This window comes from Pinus tabuliformis, chromosome 6 (assembly GCF_031772625.1).
Source record: "Pinus tabuliformis cultivar Carrire ecotype Pingquan chromosome 6, CPIR1, whole genome shotgun sequence".
Lineage (NCBI taxonomy): Eukaryota > Viridiplantae > Streptophyta > Pinopsida > Pinales > Pinaceae > Pinus > Pinus tabuliformis.
The window spans coordinates 1,720,636,991-1,720,652,416 of NC_142292.1; the positions used below are offsets into that span (position 1 = coordinate 1,720,636,991).

General features: G+C 37.9%; 1 protein-coding gene across 5 annotated transcripts in view; it reads right to left on the bottom strand.

Annotated features, from left to right (window-relative positions):
* Positions 1-6,372: 6,372 nt before the first annotated feature.
* The window catches only part of NUP155 (nucleoporin 155), a 228,102-nt gene continuing 219,048 nt past the window's right edge, over positions 6,373-15,426 (bottom strand). The window contains exons 14-16 of one of the 5 annotated variants that reach the window (XR_016260092.1): positions 7,960-8,028; positions 7,289-7,402; positions 6,373-6,955 (exon numbers count right to left, since the gene is read on the bottom strand). The gene's annotated coding sequence lies outside the window, so the exon portion shown is untranslated. Of the gene's footprint in view, positions 7,403-7,959; positions 8,029-15,426 lie in introns of all 5 variants that reach the window. The other 4 variants (XR_016260091.1, XR_016260090.1, XR_016260089.1 and 1 more) reach the window with 4 other exon arrangements.

Consider the following 15,426-nt stretch of genomic DNA (forward strand, 5'->3'; position numbering starts at 1 on the left):
CTCTGGAGCTTTTGTTACTATTTTGTTGACATATATGTTGGTGAAATATGCTACTGCTGCAATTTTTATTTAGACACTTCATGAGAGATGTGCACACACACATGTGGATAACTTATGATGTTTTATTTATAGTATGGAGTTTTATCAAACATACAACACTCTATTTATACATTTTTATGGCACATGCAAGATATATATATATATATATATATATATATATATATATATATATATATATATATATAGGGAGAACAAGGTGTTTTGGGAGACACAAGGGTTTACTTTTCATGATGTTGATTTGATCTTTACTTGACATCATATGCAGAGGGAGTTTAATAATGTGACATATGTTTGGTTGGTTACACATGTGGTTATGGTATGCCCCTTTGTGATATGTTATTATGATTATGGCTGGATATTATGTCGAACAAAATATTTTATTTTATTTTGTAAGCTTGGTGGTACCTTTTTATTAATTTTCGAAAATAAAGCAAGTTACATCCATGTGCCTGGGAGTTAGGTGGCCTCAACCTGCCCAGAGGGAAACCCGGTTTGTTGGCCACCTAACTGTAAAATATGCCATCCATAAGAAAAAAAATAATAAGTCTGTCCAGCTATGCTATATAATCCTGGGAGTCTTTATACTTCCTATTTTCTAAATAACTATAAACGTAACTGGTAATAAGTCTAAAACTTTGGGACTGAAACATTCAAAATGAAAAAACACAGATGCACTGTCGCTACTCATCATCAGCTAAATCCACCGAAGCAAGGTCCTTCACAGTGGAACCAGGCAACGCTGTGTGGGTTATGCATGGGATGTGATGCTCAATTCGACTCAGTAGACCACTATGTTGTTGCAATTGAAACTGAATTTTTTGAAGTTCTTTGGCATAATTCGGCTACCCTTGGGGGGCTACATGCATGTCAGGAGGACACTGCTCTAGAGCTTTCCCCAGAATGATCTTCATCATCCATAACAAGCACACTATCTGCTTGTATTGGGTTACTCTTCCACGTGTGGCCTAGATCCAAGGCCACTACTTGCCACTCATCCATGTCCAAATCAAAGTTCTCTGTGGTCTAACGAATTTAATCTTCCCACTTTGCGATCAACTACCTAACCAGGTTAGAGCTACTGACATGGAAAGCTTGGGTCGCTTCCTCAATTATGCAAGAGGGCAACTTACGTCCTCAACCCGCCCTAGCTGCCCCACTGGAAGAGATGGGTTGGCTTCTCGACAACGAGGCGACCTTTCTCTGCTTTCCCTGTCCTCGGCCTCCACTACCATTTTTCCTTGTACCCTTTGCCCGGGGCATGCTATTGTTGTTGCCTAACAAATATTGTTCTTTTCCCAACACCGAATTTCCCCCAGAGCAGGGTCGTAGTTTGGGTGCTCAACGCTACCAAAGGTCGCACCCACATTGCAAACTTGCTAAATTAAATTCAAACGAAACCAGCGAAGTAAGGAACCCACTCCACATTTTGCCACTAATTGGATGCCAACACATGATTATAGTACCATTGTTTTCAATTGTCTTCCTCTGCCCATTGCAGAGCTTGAATGAGCTGACAGTGCCAACCCTTTCCAGGGCCTCAATATTATAACATCACTTTCCCCCATTTATTAAGTTCACGAGCCAAACATTATAACAGGAATTGAAAGGGAATTCAGGCCATCCACGATACTGAGCTCGTAGCCCACCAAACCCCTTCCACGCGACTTCATACACAATGCTCAGGCTATGGAAATAAAAACCCCATACACAAACACTGGATTCATATGCTCGGCATCAAGCCATACCCAACGCCGAAACCAAAGTTGACTCCTGTCTAAACAAAGGTTCCCAACCTAGGACATTCTAGTCCACCAGACCAGACTGACCCAAAAAACTGGCCAACAGGGCTCTTCGACCTTCGCCCCTCTGCCACCAAAGGGTATATTTGGAATTCCATGAACCCCTAACTCGACTATGAGCTCTCTCCATGCCGAGGTAATCTAGAATCAAACCCAATTCTCCACAGACCCAACCCCCTTTCATCTCTTTCAAACCCTCGTGAGGGGAGTTTCCACATTCACAACTCTTTACCACCCCGTCCATGCATGCACCCATGCGAGACAACCATAGCACATACTCTACGGACACCGAGAGGAGCAGTACAATGGACACAAACCCAACCAGGTACCTAGTGAGGCCATGCCTCTGGCACTTCCAATGCCCATTACCCCATAGCCCAGACACACAAATCACCGACCAAAGGTCGAATTCACTGCTCTATGCTAACAAAATTTGTTGAGTTAAGACCAAAGACATACCAATAAACGCTGCCAAACCTGGAGAAGACGACGACCTCTGGCCCCGGAATCCCCCTCGCACACTAGATCCACGAGAGCATAAGTGCCCAAGCTACCTTACTCAACAACCCAAACAGATTGTTTCCCACTCCAGGTGTCCTTAAAACTCTACCGTCTTCGAGTATTAAACAGTGGATGCATACTGCCACCAATCCAAGTGTTGCATGCATGCAAAGGGTGGCCAAGACGATCTTGAGAATACGCATTAATCTATGGGCCAAGACAAGCCCACTGGGCTCGGCTCGCACCCCAATTGGGGAATGTCGAGCAAAATATTTGATTGCAAAGTTTCATTTTTATGTATTAAAGAGAAGGGTCCCACCTACTGGGATCCAACGTAAAAAGTTTCATAAATCAATTTTGTATGTCTTTTGAACATCCCTTTCTCTCACTTTCTAATCAATCAGATTAGAAAATGAATATATCACACAATCTTTTAAACAAAGAAACATCCTAAAACTGTTTTCAGGTCCTCTAAAATGAGATGAGATCTATTAAGGTAGAGGGAGACAGAACTGTGAAAAGAGAGATGCCATAAAATTTCTGGTAGTCATTATGTCCATTGATTTTAATTTCTTAAAAATTGGAAGCTAATCTTGATGGTGACAACAATCTCACTTCACCAAGGGGAGACAAATTATGGTGATTTCATTAATATTTTCAAGGATTTTTTCAAATATTTTGTCTTTCTAATATATTTTATTAGTGTTTGAGGGTTTCTTCATCTTTTAACCAATGTTAACAACTATTATTTTATAAAGAACAAATTGCCCATATATGTACTTGCATGAAGGATTTCAATATGCTCCCATCCTTGCTTGTTTTCTAAGCTATTGTATATGACTTGATGTCACATTGCAATAATTTTGTGTTGAGATTGGTCAAAGGCTTTCACAAAAGTTTGACTTTCAAGATTTTCGTTGTACTTTTTCATTTTGAATAAAATCAACCTTTATTTTACAGTTATGTTATTTTACATATCTCCACCTTTATTGTACGTTTTATAACAACAATCTCTCTTGATTTCTTATAATTGTTGCAGCTTATGCTCTACAAAATTCAAGGCTATCAAACCCAAATTCTGACTAGATCGGTACTTTAAACTAAATCTGATTTTTTTATTGTTGTCTTTATTTTATGTCTCTAGTCTATCAATTGCTTTGTTGTAAATATTGTACTTTTATTGTGTATATTTTTCTTGTATTTTTGATGTAAATTCTTTTTTCTTGTAATATAAACCTTCAATATAAAAAACATAAAACCCCAAAAAATATATACAAAATCAAAGTTAATTATGAGCACCCCGAATTATTATCTCATTGACTTAGCGAGATTCGAGGAGCTGTGTTGTCAAAGTCAATCATCAACAACATGCCATATGGTCAACTTGACTGGGGCTAAAGAAATTCAGATTTTCTCTTGAAAAATTCATATCTCCTCAATTGAGGAGTTAGAGGGCAAGCCACGCCTCATTGGAAAGTCTTGAGATAATCTTTAAGCCTGTAATATCATCTTGAGTTGGACAACCTTTGATATCAATAACAACCATTTTCTCAACATTCCCTCCCTCCATGGATATGGCCAAATTTGTTTGTCAATGGCAATAAAAATACTAAAGTCTGGCTCAAACATCAAATGAGTTTTTAATATAAAAAGTTTAAACATATGGAGATTAAAGTTGAAACGAATCAATAAATAGTCACAATAAATAAAAGAGTTAGAAAATTGCAGTATGCACATCATCTCGCTTTTGGAAATTAAGGATGGAAATAATATGTTTCTTGATTTGTGTTAGTCATTACTCCTCGAGGCATGCATAGATTGGAGAAAACAAGTACAAAACATCTTTGTTATCAATCACATTTGTGCTATATAGTCATGACTTTAAATTTTCCTCATATATCAACGACAATAGACATAACACCTTCGCCCATGGTTTTTAGGCATTTTTGTGTGGACCGCCACAACCATTATAGAAACTAGTTTGAAAATATTACAAGGTGGATAATCTTGTTGCAAATAATCCTATTGACGTGCAATGTTGTAAGTAGAATAGTGTTGGTAGATTTGTCATTAAAAAGTGTAAGTTATAACATTGTTGTCAATTTTAAAGACAATCAGCCAAATCTACCATCAAACATGTTGTAATAGACTTTAAATTGAATTTACATATGTGATTACCCTAAATTCACCATTGGAAAAAAAACAATGTGGCCAGCTAAGCTTTGACCATCACAATTGTTTAATCACATGTGATCCAAGTGTAAACACTTCAAATTTTGTGTCAAGGTTGACAACAACTATCTTATATTATAACCCATCTTTCAAATATAAAATGACAAGTTTGATCTTGTAGATCTTGTCAAATGAAATGTAAGTATCACTATTTTGTTGAAATAAAATAGTGCAAGCTTATTAGTTTACAAGAAAATTCAATTTATGCAATAGTGATAACAATGCAAGCTAATTAATTTGCAAGAAATTCTATTTATGAAATAGTATACCAAGTGAAGTGTCCAAATACAATGTACAAATTTGACATCATCGAAAAGCTTCAACTTCATTAGGGTTAGAATGAATTATTATTAAAAATGCTTTGAAAATGTTATTAAAAAATTACAAAAAATCATAACTTTATTCGCAATAAGTAATCATAAAAGAATCACTCAAACACTTAAGTGAATATATTCGCCGGTAAGTCAAAAGAAAATGTCATATAAAGCAAATGAAATCAATCCCAACAACATAAAAAGAAATAATCAAGTTTATTGCAAGATCAATTATACACTAATTTAGTTTTTACAATATAAACCAACCAAAAAAAAATAGTCGATTCTTACAATTGACCCATCAAATATTGAGTAATGTTGATCCGGGAAAACACTAAAAAACAGTATAAACACGAAATGCGAAGGAAGTAAACATGTTAATAACAAAGAACCCAAATTATTTCACGGAATCCAAATTCATGCTCTATACATGGAAAACTCATAACTTTCAGATTTCTTGGTCAAAAATGCTTGGGACTTTACAATGAAGTTAAACCATGAACTAACAATATGTTACTTAAAAATAAATAAATAAATTTAAAATTAACGAAAATAACATTTTATGACGTTACAACAAAGTGCACTAAAACGTCAGCCAAACCTCGTCATTCAAAGTAGTTGAAAATGTCAATATAAGGAACAAATTATGAATCAAAATGCCAATCATACAGAATGTTGCAGTATAATGTGACTAAGAATCAAAATGCCAATCATACAGAATGTTGCAGTATAATGTGACTAAGAATCACAGGGGAAGCACCATGTCAAGATTTTTTCACAATATCTTACCAAGGGAAAGGAAATCAATTGCTTAGAAAAATCATAGTAAAGTTGCCAACTAAAAATAAACACGAGGATATATCAATCAATCCCAAAATCAAGAAGGGGCATCCACCAATCTAATTGAATCAATAATTTTTCCAAGTTTAATGTCAAAACAATGGAAAAGGGGCATCCACCAATCCAATTGAATCAATAATTTTTCGAAGTTTAATGTCCAAACCCAGGAAAAGGAAGCCTAGACACAACCTATCAAAATAAAAAATAAAACGCAGTACTACTAATGATACAATCTCATCCACTTACAAACAGTTGCATGCATATATAACGTAAGATTTAATATAAGCTTTATGGAATATAAAGAAAGGTCAAAGCCCATTCTTATGGCCTTCAAATGCCTATGGTCACAATACAAACACATCGCGCACATCAAATAACCATTCTACGAGAATTGAAACCCCAGTAACAAAAGCCAAAAAGCATGCACACAAGCAATCATGATTTAATGGAAGCTTTAGAAAAGAGCGTGCAAAATTATTATTTAAGTTTCATACAGAACTCGAAGCTTAGTGTTCATTAGGTTATTGTGATCAACTAATGTGGTTGTATTTCTCCATCCAATTACTAGTTCTGTCACATGCCAAAAGGATTTGTTAATACTCGTTTGTGAAAAGTAGATACATTCATGGTCTTTGCTCTTCAAAGATGTATAATGATATGCATGCAACGTGTGTGTCAAATAGTACATGTAATGTGATTGTGAATCATGAAAAATAGGATAACTTCCTTGTTTTCAGAAAAACTGCCTCAATCAAAACCCATCTGGAGCTACAATAAACCTGTTCCATACTTACCAAATGGGCAACCTTCTACCTAACCGACAATTTTCTTTAATAATTAGTATTACACCATCCATAAACCATTAGACAATTTTCTAAAAGGTGAAATGTGCAGTACCAATAAATTGACCAAGAGTGGGTATGGTAGTATGCCTTGTTCATGAACTAAACATTTTCTTGTCAACAGAGTTTGTGTTTGTAGGTAAAACTGAGGGTGCTTCATACCCCCCAAGCCACCAAAGGCTGGAATTCCCCAAAAACATGTTCACTCCTTGTTGTTCATCCTGTTGACATAAGCAGGTTGCTCCTTGTAGATGGGAAGATGTACAAGCCCTGAGTGAATTTCGTGGAATAAATACTCCCAGTCATAGCATCTCAGCTGAAGTGCTTTTGAGTGTGGAGAATGTCAGATACCCCTGTCATAACCAAACTACAGTGCCTTTTAATTTTCACATGATGGAGAAGGGCATGTTTTCCATGGTTAACTCAAAAGCTTCATCAACGAAAAAACCTACATATCTTCTCAAACACAATACCATCATGCACACTTCTTATTTTGTAAACTCAAAAGGATTCGCCCATTGAGTATGTTATATTAATATATTCATTCTTCAAATCTTTTTCCCTTCTGTTTTGCAACCACTTGCATAATTCAAATATAACATCCACTGCAAGTATAGCCTATGTATTATACACTTTGCTAGCACTTGTATAGGTTGCCTCTTCTCTCAAGGAAAAGATGATTGTGCGCAAGATGCCATACCAGTGCATCCACCAAACAATAAGCTTGTGGAGGCATTTTCAAGAATCTCTATAGTCGCCTATTACAGCAAGATCTCACTTGTGTATCCCCCGGGCCATTATAGAACATAGGCACCTAACAAGTACAGAGATTGTGTTTTAGAATCATACTTCCCCATTTCAAAATCAAATATCATATAGTAGTATCATCAGTAAACATATTGAAAACAGTTTTTGGTTTCTTAAAATTAACTAATTTCTGCCATTGTTCATAAAGTGGCATCTAAGAGAATATAAGAAACATGGTCATTTTGTTTCATTTAAAGCTCACTATTGTCTATACCATGATGAATACATGGGCACATTGTAAATATCGTAACAGTTTCAATCACAATCATGACGCACTGAAAATCATAATTTATCCCTCTAATTCAGAACTTCGACACTATTAGCATAATCTAGACCTCTAGGTTGCAGTTGTGGCCAAATTATACGATATGAGCATTTTCCACTCAGTCATGTCACATGCAGGGTTGATTCAGTTCTATCACAATTGTGCTTGGCATTGACTAAGGTGTTTGCATTTTGCCACATCAACCCACTTTCAATGAGTTGGTCAATAAATTGTTGTGCCTTGTACAACTTCAGTTAGTAACTAAACATTTAACTTTCTTGCACTAGAAGGTAATATACCTAAATGATGCCCTCGATATAAATGTTTGCAACTTCAGAAGGCTAAGAAGCCAACTCCAGAACATTACACTGTAACACCATTGTTAAGACAAAATCATTCTCAAATACCATATTAGATTTTAGCTGCATATGAAATACAAGGGTACGTATCATGAGCATGCTACTTCTTAAGTAGGCATGGTATTGAACTATAAGCCCGTAGTACATAATTGACTATCAACATGTGACTCAAAAGTAAACTCTTGCAAAGGAAATTATCCACCTCAAATGTGAACAAGTACAAGACAGCAAAGGCCAAAAAAATTCACTTATATTGGTTTAAATATGACACATCCACTAACACATACAAATAGATATTCTTTTGGCAGTTCAATGAAAAACTCTGCATTATAAGATACAAAACCCTCTGACAGATGTATGCTTTCCTCACTGTGCATTTCCCAAGAAAAAGCTTTTGTGCTGACACAAGAAATAAAGCAGTGAAATACACTAAAACCATGATAAGGATGGAGGGGTTTATATCTCTCCATTAAAGTATTGAAAAATTACCTTTCTAAGGACAGAAGTATGATGACAAAAGCATATACTATTTCAACTTCAGACCAAAGGTATGTTCAGAAACTATCCTGACTGTTACCTGTGAAAATTTTAACTCTATTGCAGCAACTGGAAATTATTCTTCTAACTGATTAATTATTAAGCAGTTTATTTACTACGGCAAACAACGAATAAAATCACAACTGCAATTTTTACCATAAAAACACTGGAAAATAAAATGCTGGAAACTGAGAAATACTAGCACACACAACAAAAATATGACACCAGTATTTTTTGACGAATGTCACTGGAAAAACCCAGTGCAAGAAAACCAGTGCAGCAGCTAAGGGTTTTTATTATTATGCAACAGTGAAATTCTGAGTACAACTGGATGCCCAAAACTGGCAATCCTCTACAAGATAAACTGGCCACAAAAATTAGTGAGACAAATCTTGCCTCAACTGACATTGATCTTGCTCCACAACAGGCACAAACTGGGCAGCTTTGAAACCCCTGTCAGCCTCTGTGCAAATGTTGTGCAGTCCCTCACATGCACTTCCTGGAAGCTGCTCTGATCAAGCCATCCAGCCCAACTCAGCCTCTGAGAATGACTCGCCAGCCCCTCCGAAAAATCTCCCAGCCTCCGGCAACTGAATCAACCCTCATTCCAACTAAATCAAACTCCGCCTTTGAAGCTGCCTGCGCAACCTCACTAAGGAAAATCAACCCTCCTGTAGTTGACTCTCTAAAGCTGGAAAACTTCCTCCAAACTCAATGTCTCAGCGCCTCACTGTCTCTGCATCCCCTATTTGGCTTGAACTTCTCTCTGTTGAATCACTGCAACTGGGAAACTTGATCTCTGCCAAGTAACTCGTCCTCAAGTGTATTTCTCCTCAACCCCACCGATGACCTCTTATAATCTCCAATTGGGTCACCTACGGCCACATTAAGTCCTTATCGATGACTGAGATCATTTCTGAGTTTATCCGTGTGAGTTTCTAGATAAATCTCACCTTTCTCTATTAATTGTTGTTGATTAATCATTTTCCCCAAGTTAGACTTAGGAAAAATTTAATCATTAATTAATTAACTTAATTGAGCTGCTTCTAGGTGGATTTTACAGAAAAGGTTTCCGGGTTATGGAGTACTAGTGTTTCTTAGACCAAAGTTGAGACTAGAACACCATTCGATGCTACAAAAACTAACAATCCCTCTTAGTGAGGAAGGTGTTCTCCAACTGTCTCATAACATCCTCCATACACATTGTTGATGCCTGACAATTGTGATAAACTACCATTGTCCACCAACTACTGCGCAACTCTGATAATACTGCATCTGTGTTGTTGTTGACACTACAGTGTACACCCTGTACTGCTGCCAACTCTACCACTACACTGCAATTGATCTCATGTTGTTACTGCCGCTGCAACTGAAATCCAAATACTTTGTCCCTGTTATTGAAACGAGTTCTCCACTATACCCATCTGCTCTTCGAAATAGACAAAGTTAGCTCTCCCTATAGCTTTCGTGAGTATATTTGCAACCTACTCTTCTGTGGGAACATATTGTAGCTGGACTACTCCACGGTGCACACAATCTCTGATGAAATGACATCGAATATCTATTTGTTTCGACCTATAATGGAACACTGGATTTTCAAAGAGTTTGATGCACCTCTAATTATCACAATAAACACTAGTTGCCTCCATCCTTTGCTTGAACAAGCTCACCAACAACTTCCGAAGCCATATAGTTTCGAACATGGTTGTGCTAGCTGCCATATTCTCTGCTTCTACAAAGCTCTGTGATATTGACTTCTGCTTTCTGCTGCACCAAGAAACCATCCCTGATCCAATGTTGAAGCAGTACTAGAAGGTACTTTTCCTGTCCACTGAATTGTCTGCCCAATCTGAGTCTGTGAATCCACATAGCCTGACATCATCACCTCGAATATACCTCAACCCATACTTGATTGTGCCACCCAAATACATCAGAATGTGCCTCATTGTTGTCTAATTCACTCCCTTCGGCTCCACCATAAACTAATTGAGAGTGTTGACCGCGAAGCAAATATCTAGCCTGGTGTTGACTAGATATATGAGAGAACCGATAAACTGTCTATATAAGGTTGGGTCAACATCCTTGTCTTTTGATGCATCTATCTTCCTCCAGTTGGTAATCATGGGCGTAGACATGGGTCTATCTTGCATTTAGAACCTCTTCAAAATCTTTGTCATATATCTCCCTTGATCAAGGAAGATCTCCTTGTATTTTTGCTACACTTCCAAGCCTACGAAGTACTGCATCAGTCCCGAGTCCTTCACGTCAAACCCTGCTGCCAGGTTCCTCTTGCAATCTTCTATGAGCCCTGAATGACCTAGTTAAGAAGAGGCCATCCACATACAACACTAGAATGAGTGGAGTGGCTCATCCTCTACCATCAACTAGTAAAATTTGGGAACCACATCTCTCTTGATGAATCCCATCTTTTGCAAGTAGTTGTCAACCCAACCATACCATGCCCTGGGAGCCTCGTTGAACCGGTATAAAGCTTTCTTTAGTCATCACACATGTGTCTCAAAGCCCTCTGGCTGCTCGATATATACCTCCTCCTCTATCACCTCGTTCAAGAATGTTGTCTTGACATCCATCTGGTGAATTTGCCATCCCATCTGTGTTGCTAAGGAAATAATTGACCAGATAGAAGTATATTTGGCAACTAGGGCGAAGGTCTCCTCATAATCTATCCCTTCTTTCTGCACATACCCCTTTGCCATGAACCTAACCTTGTACTTCTCCATGATGTCGTCTGCATTGTACTTGATCTTATAGATCCATCAAGAGACCACAACTGACATGTCCACGAGCCTTGGCACCACCTCCCAAACATCGTTTGTCAAGATAGAACTAAACTCCTCTACCATAGCATCTACCCACATCTGATGTTGTGCGACATCCTAATAGCTGGCAAGTTCTTATTTCTGTGCCACCAATGCTTGGTACTTGTCTAGCTATCTGCATTCTCTCTTGTTCGTCCTCAGAGCTCCAATGAACTCCTCTACATCTCTTAATGTCTGACGAACTTATCTACTAGTTTGGCCACTAGTGGTGGGAGGCTCAACCAGCTCCTCATCCAGCCTCTGTTGTGAACTCATTGGATCTCCTACACCTGAGGATATGTTGGTACTGGTAACTATACTGGATCCCTGTGACTGTCCTACTGGTGGTCCCACCAGTTGCCCCTGCAGCTACACCAATAGAGCTTCTTTTAGCACATCCTGAGCACCGGTTGGCATCTCGCGACACTTCTTGAAGGCTCTTTCCTCCATAAATTTCACGTCCCGTCTCACAATTCCTTCTACTGCTAGGAACATAGATCTTGTATGCCTTAGAGGTTTCACTATATCCAACGAAATATCCTCTCTCTACAGTCTGACCTAATTTGGTGTGCTTCTCATTTGGTACATGGAAATAAGCTATGCTACCAAAGATCCTGAAGTGAGTGACTCCTAGCCTCTTCCTTTAGAAGACTTCTTCTGGCGTTATCTTTCCCAACGCCCTGTGAAGAGCATTGTTCTAAACATACATAGTTGTGTTACATGCCTCTGCCCACAAGAACCTGGGCAAGTCTTGGTCATATAACATCGCCTTTGCAACCCCAACTATACATCTATTCTTCCACTTCACTACCCCATTCGGTTGTGGATTGTATGGAGTTGTCCACTCCCTCCTGATGCCTTCCATCACACAAAAACCTGTGACTTCACTATCTATGTACTCACCTCCATTATCTAAGGGAAGTACCCTGATCTTTTTCCCTGTCGCATTCTCCACTAGAGCCTTAAACTCCTTGAAGCAATCGAAGACCTCATCCTTGGTCTTCAGAAAATAGATCCAGGTTTTCTTGGAATGGTCATCAATGAAGGTAACGAAATATTCATACACTCCTCAAGATCTAGTGGACATGGGACCGCAAATGTCTGAGTGTATAAGTTGTAACAAACCATTTGCTTTGTTGTCACTCCTTGGTGTTAATTTGGCAGCTCAGTGACAAATTCCAACCATGGAACGAGATTCCTCTTTTCAAGAGGACCAATTTTGACTATTCAAGCGCTCAATTTGGACAAGGGAAAATATATTTTTGAATTAAAAGCCTACATGTGCATATTTGATCAGGGCGCCCTAAAGCAAATTGGCCACCCTTGGAAAGCTATAAACACAAGTGACCTCAAGCTCATTTGGATATCATCACCTCTCTCTCTCTCTCTCTCTCTCTCTCTCTCTCTTCTTGATATATCTGAAGTTTCTAGCGAAGGTACTAAACTGGATGAAAATACTGAACTAGGTGCAGAACCATAAGTACCGAACTGGGTGCAAAACCGAAAGTATCGAACTGGGTGCAGAACCATAAGCACCGAACTAGGCACAGAACCAAAAGTACCGAACTGGGCGCAGAACTGAAAGTACTAAACTGGGTACAGAACAAGGCAAAGGTGCAAAACTGTTGATACTTTGACTTTGACCAGATTTGACTATTGGCTGATATTTTGGATTTTGGTTGGTTGTTCTCTTGGATAAGTCAAACTTTGACTTGAATTATTATTTGCAGATTTAGGCTCATTGTACTCTCTGTTGAACATTAAAGACAATCTAATAGAAAAAGAATTTTAAAGGGTTTTCCCAGTAGTGGGTTTTTCCCTGGTCTCTAACCAATCCTGGTGTCTCTATGTGTGAATGCTTTTCTTCTATTGTTCCCTTTCGTTCCGCTGCATTGATGATGATATTGTTCTTTCTATATAATTGCATATGTTGTTGAATAATGTTATGATGTTGCGGGGCGAATTCAATATGGAAAAGATGAAATGTAATTATCTAAAGAAAAGAACAATTAAGCCCTAAAAGAAATTAAAATGGTATAAGAGATGGGCTGAAGAAAAGTCATTGAATATCACCCCTATGAAGACACCTTTGATGGATGCAAGAGAGGATGGAGGACAACAAAAAGAATTCTAGGGTTTGAAGGAAACCCTAGGTAATTCAGTTATTAGGGTTTGATGGATATTATGAGGTTAGGGTTTGGAAGAAACCCCAGTTCATGGCAAATATTTGAGATATGCAATATAGAAACCCTAGCATGATCAACGTGGAGATGTTCAAGCACTTATGACAGACTTGATGAAGCCCTGGATGGAATAGTCTTTATCAAGCCTAGTTGTCAATGGAGTTGGTTGAAATATTGAAAGCAACATTGTCATATGGATAATGGATGGTAATGGTTCTTGAAGGATGGTTCAAGAGGGAGTTGATCTCTTCTCGTTAAAAGACAAGTACCTTTCTATGATACCCTTTTATGATTCTATTCCTCTTTGAGTTTATTGTTTTGATTATTTCTTTTACTTCCTGCATGTATATATGAGTATTTGGATACTTCTAACCTCTTGATAAGATTTGATAAGTAGATCCTTCCTGACGATCATTTGAGATGCAGGAAAAGATGGCTGGTGCAAGAAAAGAAGAGCTACAATTGCCCATGACAAGGAAGTTGACAAAGTGCTCCCGCTGCCAATGTCAAATGAGAAGATGCACAAGTATTTGAATACTACAAGGTATATATGATGTAATGTTTCAACTGCAACATTGGATGGCAAGGCAAGCCCTAAGGTATTATGAGAATGTCTCCTTCACAAATGGCTCATGCATGCATATGAAAGTAAGTTTGATTCATGGTACTTATGATGAGATGATGCATTTGGTATTGAACAAGTATCTTACATTTTATTAAGTCATAGTGAAGTCACTTAGAAACATTGACGTTTGATATGTTGATATACTTGATATTTGGCAAAGCATCTCACATCTTAGACATGATGGATTTCATAAGAAGGCTAGCTCATTGATTCTTATATATGGAAGTTTGACACTATTGATAATGTTTGTAACAAGCATGGTAACCATGACGATAGAAGTATAACAATGAGATTGATATTCAAGCTCTTCTTGTTGACCTTGTTTAGATAAGCTTAATGAATTGGACAATGTGATAAATCTGGATGCCATGTCTTGATGTTTGGATAATATAATAAAGAAGTGATATGGTGATTATGATCTTTGAAGTATACATCTGACAATTGCCCTAATCATATGACTCTAACTTGTTAATTTTTCAAATTGTTCTATGTTGTATCAATTACTTTAGCCCAAATCAATACTTCAATTAGCAATTTTTCCAATTACAGTTAGTCTTTCCATTTATCAACAATAATTGAAGATAGAACAATAAATGCGATGACAAAGGAGACAATCAACAAGAGACAACAGGTTTGGTCAAAGGCCAGGGAAAAAACCCACAAGGGGGAAAACCCTTTGAAATTCTTCTTCTATTAGATTGTCATAAAATGTTCAACAGAGAGTACAATGAGCCCAATACAATATCATCAGCAAAACAACCCAATAACATTCAGAAATAAGTTTCCAGCATCAAAATATATCAGAGACAACTTTTCCTATCTACGGTCAACTTCAGTCCTTGGTAAAATCTGAGTCAAACATCCCAGTCGCATGCATGAGGAGTTGTGCGAGCAATTAGAGGCTTCCAGTCACACCCTTGATGCCTGCAAGCCAGCGACTGTGGTCGAATTTTCTTAGTGATGTTCCTGCGATTGTAATCCAAAAACCCTAAAACAGATGTGAGCCTCAAACCCTATAATTTCAGACCTTTGCGAACTTTTGTTATTGTCCCAACCTCAGACCTATGTGAGCCAATCAATAAAGAAGAGAAAAAGAAGATGCTTGGTGATGTCCAAATGAGCTTGAGGTAACTTGTATTTATAGGCTTCCAAGGGTGTCCAATTTGCATTAGTGCCGACCTTGCCCAAATGTGCATATGTGGGCTTTTCTTCATAAGTACACTTTTCCTTGTCCGATTTGAGT